General features: G+C 33.6%; 1 long non-coding RNA gene across 8 annotated transcripts in view; it reads left to right on the top strand.

The window, feature by feature from the left end:
• Nucleotides 1-457: 457 nt before the first annotated feature.
• The window catches only part of LOC139044881 (uncharacterized), a 123,243-nt gene continuing 114,379 nt past the window's right edge, over nucleotides 458-9,321 (top strand). For all 8 annotated transcript variants that reach the window (XR_011502284.1, XR_011502280.1, XR_011502286.1 and 5 more), the window contains exon 1: nucleotides 458-815. This is a non-coding gene — a long non-coding RNA (uncharacterized lncRNA). The remainder of the gene's footprint in view (nucleotides 816-9,321) is intronic.

Here is a 9,321-nt window from a genome sequence, read left to right as displayed (position 1 = left end):
ACAGATACTAAAGTGTCAATATACATCAATGATGTGATTTAATAGTGAGATATTTTAATTTTTATCTTATAAACATCTAATGTTTATTAAGTGCTTAAGTAATTGAGAATCTCCCACAGACATAGTTAGTAATATTCAGAGAAATAAGAGAAAGGAAATATAGGCAAATCTTACAAAAAACCTGGTCTTCTCTGTTATAAATTTAATTTTAAAATTATGTAAAATATAAGGCTATTAAATAAGTACGTGTAAGCCTACAAGTTTGTGTTATTCATCTTTACAACAATGTTTTGCTGTGAACATTAGAAGTAGCATATCTATAGAAAGGGAACTAATCAATTATATAATAGGATTGGAATAAATTTTAATATTTCAATTGTTCTGAAGTTACATTATATGTTTTAGAAAAAAAGCATTTTTTTCAATTTTTTTTTTCAAATTAAAAACAAATCGGCTCAGAAATAGTTAACAATATCCCGTCTTGGGACACCTGCGTTCTTCTGCAAGATTGAAAGCACGACGGAGGTGATGAGAGATATTTGAAGCGTCAATCAAGAGGCCGTTCCCAAATCCTCCCACGGGGTTGAAATCCTGCTGCCAGGAACATATTGGAAAGTTGTTCGCTCAGTTGAGGTGACAGGTACAGATTGTGACAAGGCTCATATTGGGACTCCAGCCTGAGGGGGTAACACGGAGTGAAATGAGGAATGCAGAATTAATGGAGGAAAATGTCATTCGCCAGTCTTCCTATTCACAACTTATTTCCCTTCGGACTACAGTTCACAGCATTATCTGCGAAAAGAAAACAGGCATAGGTGAGATTTCATCTTACATCGTATATTTAAATTCTTAAGTTGTGATGCTAATAGTCAATAATTAGAAGATCAAGTAAGAACTTTTTAAGTATTTCCGTTAATTGTAGGGTTTTTTTCACTTAGAGAAAGTCAAATTTAGTTACTCACGATAAAATTGAACTGGGAAAATTTGAAAGAAGAAATTGTACCTTAAATTTGAACAGTATTTGACTACCTGAATATATCACTGCTTTGGCAGTGATAAATTCATCTGTGTATCTATCAATTCTATCAGTTTCATTTTTCAGTAAGACAATACGTGCTTAACTCTAAAGCTCTTTATTTCTTTCAAAGCACTTAAACAGAAATGATCCTGTATGATTTGCAGTTGAGGAACCAGTAGATCAAAGAGTGAGGCATTTAGAACCTGTATCTTCTGTATTCCTAGTGCATTGTACTGCCACTCTAGTATAAGAACTTTCTAAGTCTTTAAAGCATCATTTCCATAGAAGATGAGATTTAGGTGAAAATAACAATCAGTAAACATAGCTAAGTGACAGTTCTGTAACCAAAATCTCAATAATTAAAACCCAAGGGGCGGGCCTGGTGGCTCAGAGGTTAAGTGCGCACATTCAGCTTCGGTGGCCTGGAGTTCGCAGGTTTGGATCCCAGGGGCGGACATGGCACCTCATGGCAAGCCATGCTGTGGTAGGCGTCCCACATATATAGTAGAGGAAGATGGACACGGATGTTAGCTCAGGGCTAGTCTTCCTCAGCAAAAAGAGGAGGATTGGCAGCAGATGTTAGCTCAGGGCTAATCTTCCTCAAAAAAACAAAAAAAAACCCTCAACTTTGCCTCTTACCAGTTAAAGGAGTTAAAATTTCTAGCCATTCTGTTAAAGGTTTGTTAGTGTTGGCTCTGTGTGTAATTGAGTAAAGAATTTATAATCTAGAGATTAAACACACATACACACACTCATAAACTGTTATCAACAAACTACAAATACTGATACAACTGATTTTATATTCTACAAATGGAGAATACATCTTCTTTCAGATCTCCAAGGAAAATTTGCCAAACAATAATAATTACAAAAATAGTGATCGTATACAGAGCATAGAGAAATTTTCAGTGAATTTCTAAATCATAAACTGCACTTGTACTATATTCTTAATTCAGTACATCTATAAATTAATAATACAAATTAAATCAGTAATCCTCAATTATGTGATAATTTTTTAAAAGTCTTAAAATGTATCAGTTCAAATAAGAAATTAAATAAAATAAATCAGAAGTTGTAACATTTATAAAGTCTGAATGTGGAGATATTTTTCAATGAAAAAGCCTACAAGATAAAATATTTTCATTCAAAAGCAAAACATTTATTAGCATTTGTTCCTGAATAAAATTTTTTTAATTAATAAAACAGGAGCAAGTAATAAAAATCAAGTCCTTAAACTAATTATAAGAATAAAATTAAGCATATCTTTAAAATGATATAAAGGAAAAAAATCATGTATTCTAGAAATTAAAAAGGAAAAGGAGAAAAGAGAATCAACATGGGGAACATTTTAAAACATGAAATATATATACTTTGAAAGTTATCCTAATTTTAAAATATAAAAAAAAAGGATAGAACTCTTGTAAAAAGTAAATCTTTTCATGAATATTAATAAAAAAGCATGAAAAAAATTTGAATTTATAGCAATTTTCAAGAAATAGATCATTTTCCTTGCTCTGAAAGTTTTGGATATATAGAAAAGACAGTTATTGAAAAAATATTGTAAAAACAGATGATCTATGAAAATTACTTACCTCAATAATAACATTTAATGAATTGTTATATGGTGGATATTAAAAATTAGTAACTGTCTTTCATCCAATTACTGTTTAGAAAATATAGTAGGGGTAAAGAATCCAATTTAGATCACAACTTAATAAAAACCTAAAATGCAAAAGTAACTATAAATAAGAAATATAATACTTATATTAAGAAAATAGCAAACTGACTAAACTCATTTTTTTGCCAAAAAATGGAGAGATTTTGCAAATATTAATCCAAAACAAATGTCTTTAAGCAAATATCTTAAAATTTTTTGACTATATAAACCAATTCCAAGTATTTGTTGGGCATATGAGAATGACTAAAAATTTAGAAAAAAATAAACTTAAAAAAGAAATGTTTCCTTTCTAAATATTGAGTATTATACATTCTCATTTCTTAAAATATTATGGTTCTGTTGCACAAATGGAAAGTTAGATTAATGGCACATAGAATGGGATGTATTAATTAAAATTAATGTTGCAAAACATGAATCTGTTCATAAAGACACTCAATGAATGATGGCTAGAGGACTGATCTGTTATCTTTTAAAAAATTCGAAATCAGGTCTTCACTTTATACAAAAAACTTTTAAAATTCAAAATCTTAATGATTTTGTTTGTTTGGTTTTGAGGAAGATTGGTCCTGAGCTAACATCCATGCCCATCTTCCTCTATTTTATATGTGAGACACCTGCCACAGGATGGCTTGATAAACGGTATCTAGGTCCATGCCTGGGGTCCAAACCAGCGAACCCCAGGCTGCCGAAGCAGAGCTTGCAAACTTAAGTGCTATGCCACCAGGCTGGCCCCATGATTTTTTTCTTTACCATAATTTTTTGTACATTTGTCCTATAGTGAGCACAGATGCAAAATAAAATTATATAAAAATATTTTTTCCCTTTTTCAGTCATCTCTTTAAAACAAGTTTGTAATTTACGGTTCAAAAATATGCACTTCATAAATTTACTACCTCTCCATGGATTATTTAGCCATATCAGCATAATCAGTTCCAAATAAAACTTAAATAGCAACACATTCTTTGTAGTACTGACAGTTATACAACCACAAAACATGAGAATCTATAATAATTTTCCTTGGATGATAGCATGTTTTGACTTTATATTCACTGGCATTTTGTTAATGACATGTCAAATGCTGATTTCTCTGCTAATTTTTATATAACATCTGCCATTAAAATATTAATAATGATAATTTTTGACCTGGAGGAATAAGTATGTGAATTTTCTCAAGTTGCTATGCAAGAATATTTGTCTTCTTTTCTCCTTTCCTTTCCTCCTTCTTTCCTTCTTTCTTTCCTTCCTCCCTTCTGGGCAATAGATTATGAATCTTCCCATTGTGGAAGCTTTTATACTGGAATAAACAGACTTCGTGCTATTAGAAGACAGTTCGATATTAATTTAAGTTATTGCCTTGCTATAATTTTTCCCGTGCATTCCTTTATATACTTAACCTTAGCAAGCTGAGAACCACACCATGTTTAGAGGGAATGGCTGATGAAGAGAAACATGAGGCCAAAGAGAGCATAAAGAAAGCAAAATAATTCTGATACTAGTATTCCTCAAAGAGATGAGTTTACTTATTTATACTTCTGTTTGTATTCTCCACCCCCAACCCTAAGTCTCCTTTCCCAATCGGGGAAAAAGAAAAAGAGAGAGAGACATGTTATTTAATATCATCGAATAGACTGTAAACCCCAGGTAGTTTTTTTAAAATCTATTATTGCAAATTACTATGTTAGAGATAGGCATTGATTTCTCTAAGGCTTTGGATAATTTTGTGTATCATCTTACGTATATATAATCATGGAAACCACTAAAACTGACTAACAGGGTCTAAATTAAAGTTGTTGAGGATCAGAATGAGAAAATATGATGAAAAGAAAGAGGTGAAAATTCGATGAACACCTTTGCACTGAAGAGACAGTATTAATCACCTTAGAAGAAGACAATGATAATCTGAAAGTTATTTTAAATAAATATTCTACAGAAAGAAGTTCTGTCTCCAAAACTGCAAATTAGCATATATCATTCTTTAAATTTTCCTCAGCTAATTGTTAACCAAATGTGAGATATTCAGAGGGGTCATTAGTGTGATAACTTATATTTTTTGCCTTCTATATAAGACCAGGTATAATTTTCTAGAACTAAGTGAATTGGTAGAATAAATCAATATTCCGATGAAGGCTTCTTCTATAAATTGTTTAGACTGATCGAGTTGCTGGTGGATTAATTTTACTTTAAGTCTAGTTTGAGTGATAGACACAAAATTGTTCAGATTCAACAGGCATAAATTTTAATTGGACTAGTGAAGCATGCCACAATAAAAAGTAAAAATGTACTTCCATACACACCCTTCATACATACACACATATAATTATCCATTTGTACTGTACACATAAGAAAATAATGTCTTAACTTCAAGGAGACATAAGATTATGAACCAGACACTTCGAAAATTATTTTTGAACTAATTTTAAAACAGATAAAAGTAATGGTATTTTTATAATGTCTCTTTTTCCAGGAAAAAGAGTATTTTAAAAAGATAATAGCGAATTGACTGACCCACAATGGAAAGTTGCAGTTAGGAAAGAAAGAACTAGGAAAGGAGGGCCAGGGACAAAACAGCAATGAAGCATGCGTTTCCTATTGCAAACGAGTAGGGAATTATCCCTGATTAGGAAAAAAAATAGATAAATTAAAAAAAATGGATAGATTTGAAAAGCCATCTTGTCTGTAAATACAGCTTCGTTAAGAAACATCTGATCCCACAACTAGAAGGACCTGCAACTAAGATATACAACTATGTACGGGGTCGGGGGCAGGGGGGTTGGGGAGATGAAGCAGAAAAAAAAAAAAAGATTGGCAACAGTTGTTAGCCCAGGTGTCAATCTTTAAGGAAAAAAAAAAAAAGAACCATCTGAAAGGAACAGCAAACACTAATAGGCACAAACACCTTGCCTTTTCCATGCTTTATGTATTTACAAATATGCTGCTTATATTTTTCCACTCATTGAAATCTCACTATCTTTTAAATAAATTATTTTCTAAGGTATTCTTTTAGCATCCATTAAAATAGTCTTTAGTAGACTCCTATCAGTCAAAGTTATCTACCTTATGTAACATACTTATTATAATTGAAATATTAAGAGAAATCCTATTGATGGAATATTATCAGCTGTTTTTTTTTAAATTTTTTATTTTTTTCCTTTTTCTCCCCAAAGCCCCCCGGTACATAGTTGTATATTCTTAGTTGTGGGTCCTTCTAGTTGTGGCATGTGGGATGCTGCCTCAGCATGGCTTGATGAGTGGTGCCATGTCCGCGCCCAGGATTCGAACTGAGGAAACACTGAGCTGCCTGCAGCAGAGCGTGCGGACTTAACCACTTGGCCACGGGGCCAGCCCCATTATTAGCTACTTTTGAAAGAGAAAGAAGAAGAAAAAAAGGAGCAGCCCTGGCATTGAGAAGCTGGCCTAACACTGAGAGCTAAGCCATGTTATTGTCCCATCAGACATAAACAATCACACAAAATACCAACCTCAGATAAGATTACTCTGAGACCACAACAAACTGAGACAAAGCAAGGCCATTTCTTAATTTTTTCTAAGCATACACAAAAACAAGTGCATTTGCCACTAACAATATAACAACAATCCATTCTCTTGGTCAAAATAAATGTCTACTACTTCTTTACCAATTACAGCTTTGTCCTGCTGCCAGTCTGTCACTGTATAGATAAGAATTATTAAAATACCCAATCATAGAGTTATTCCTACTTTTTAACAGCATCTAATCTAGAGCAAACTTCTACTTCTTTATACTATCGCCCAGACCACACCACAAAAACTCAAATCCTATATTAGGTTCTTGCTAACATCCTCTTAGGAAACATACCATGTTTCCCCATGGTGCCTATTCATGTGTCTCTGATGGATTTTGTCTATAAAACATTGACACTGTAATAAAAGTTACACATTCTGTGATTAAAAGTTTTCTCAGTGAGAAAAGAGAGTGAAATTTAAGTTAATATTAATCAGCTTTGACGCTTATAATGGTGCATGAATTCTTTTATTTATTCATTCACTGAATATCTTTTTTACATTGAGACCTTACAGTGTACTAGGATTTTAAGGAATACAATGGTTATATATATATTTATATAAAAAGATGAAAAATCAGATTTTTTCCCATCCTATCATCGCTAATATTCTACTGGTAGAGATATATGAAAATTGACCACTTACTTCTCTAGTCATACCGCAGATGGTGTTGGATACCAGTAACTGCAAAACCTCCACAGTACCAATTTCAAGAATAGTTTAAAGCCCTCAGAAACTATTATTCTGGATCATTCCTTTTCGTCTCCTGACTTCTACAAGTTTCATGCTCCATCAAGACTTCAGGACTTACAAGACATCGATGTGCCCATTTTTCACTCTTTCATTATCTTCATTGCTTTATTTCTGCCTTTACACAGGCTAAATTCCATTGTGTATCATTTTCATCTTGCATTCCATTCCCCTCTTTAATTTCACTATATTCATTTGAGGGGACAAAACTTTGATAAAACAGTTCTCCTACTCTCTTTGGCAGGAGTTAAATGTAGCTAGAGGAAAGAAGGGAACAAATGTGGATACAGTTTCCATTTCATTAATGATCAGTAATAATAAGTAGGCCCCTAATGTTTCTGTACATCCTACAACATTACATGATCTATCACTCTCTCTCTTCTAGAATATTCATTTTTATCTTCTAATTTCCCCTCAAATTGCCAACACTATTTCCCTCATCCTTACTCTCACTTGATGTCTTTGCTTCCTAATTCATTGACAGCATAAAATAAATAAGAAGACAAATTCCAAAAGGTACAGTGACCACATCTGGACACCTACCTGGATCTGTTGCCTATTACTATAGTTGGACTATCTGAATGCCTCTCAAGGGTGAAACACTCAACTAGTTCACTAGATATCACCCTACTTGTTCCTAAAGCGATTACTCCAGCAGTTTCTCCTTTTGTATCCTCCTTCACCAACTTTTCCCTCTCCACTAGAGCAATCCCTTCAGCATTCAAGCACTCTTCCATTTAGCCAACATTAAAAACAAAAACAAACAGTATGCCATGGTGTATACATACCACGTTTTCTTTATCCATTCATCTGTAGAAGGACACTTGGGTTGTTTCCACATCCTGGCTATTGTGAATTGTGCTGCAATGAACACAGGGGTGCATAAATCTCTTTGGATCATCGATTTCAAGTTCTTTGGATAAATACCCAGTAGTGGAATAGCTGAAGCATATAAAATTTCTATTTTTAATTTTTTGAGAAATCTCCATACTGATCCCCATAGTGGCTGCACCAGTTTGTACTCCCACCAGCAGTGTGTGAGGGTTCCTTTTTCTCCACATCCTCTTCAACATTTTTTGGTTTTTGTCTTGGCAATTATAGCCACTCTGACTGGTGTAAGGTGATATCTCATTGTAGTTTTGACTTGCATTTCCCTAATAATTAGTAATGTTGAGCATCTTTTCATATGTCTGTTGGCCATCTGTATATCTTCCTTGGAAAAATGTCTATTCATTTTCTCTGACTATTTTTTGATCGGGTTGTTTGGGGTTTTTTTGTTGAGTTGTATGAGTTCTTTATATATTTGGAGATCAACTCCTTGTCTCATAAATGATTTGTGAATATTTTCTCCCAGTTGGTGGGTTGTCTTTCCGTTTAGTTCATGATTTTCTTTGCTTTGCAGAAGCTTTTTAGTCTAATGTACTCCAATTTGTATTTGCAACAACATGGATGGAACTGGAGGGTGTGATGTTAAGCAAAATAAGCCAGAGACAGAAAGACAAATACTGTATGATTTCACACATATGTGGAAGATAACAAATACATGGATAAAGAGAACAGCTTCGTGGTTACCACTAATGGTGGTTATCACTAGGTGATGGAGATTGAGGGGTGGACAAAAGAGGCAATGGGGCACATATGTATGGTGATGGATAAAAATTATACTACTAGGGGTGAACACGATGAGGTGTATTAAGGAATTGATAAACGATAATGTAAACCCCAAATTATGCAATGCTATAAACCATTATAATCCCAATAAAATTCCTTAAAAAAAAACAAAAACAAACAAAACCTTTCCTGACTCCACTGCTTGCTTCAAATATCTCTTCATTTCTCTACCGTAAAACTCTTTGATGAACTCTTCTATGCAAGATATCTCCAAATCTGGTTATCTTTCTTCTATTTTGAATGCAACCTAGTCAGAGTTTTCTCTCTGACTGTGCTGCTATATTTTCTTTTTTCAAAGTTATTATTTCCATGTTGCTGAAATCCAATGGGTATTGTTTCATGAAAATCTTTCTTTACTGGGCATTCAGAACATCAAACTCACTGCTTTCTTTCTAATCTCATTGACAATTCATTCTCACAGGATCAAACCAGAAGTGCTAGGGTGCCCTATGTCTTAGTACTGGGGATGTTTTCCTACTTTCATTACTCCTATGTTTTTTTTTTTTGAGGAAGCTTAGACCTGAGCTAACATCTGCTGTCAATCCTCCTCTTTTTGCTGAGGAAGACTGGCTCTTAGCAAACATCCGTGTCCATCTTCCTCCACTTTATATGTGGGATGCCTGCCACAGCATGGCTTGACAAGCAGTGCCATGTCCGCACCTGG

This window comes from Equus asinus, chromosome 3, assembly GCF_041296235.1.
Source record: "Equus asinus isolate D_3611 breed Donkey chromosome 3, EquAss-T2T_v2, whole genome shotgun sequence".
Taxonomy (NCBI): Eukaryota; Metazoa; Chordata; class Mammalia; order Perissodactyla; family Equidae; genus Equus; species Equus asinus.
Note: the sequence above shows the minus strand (reverse complement) of the source record. Positions and strands in the feature narration are given on the sequence as shown.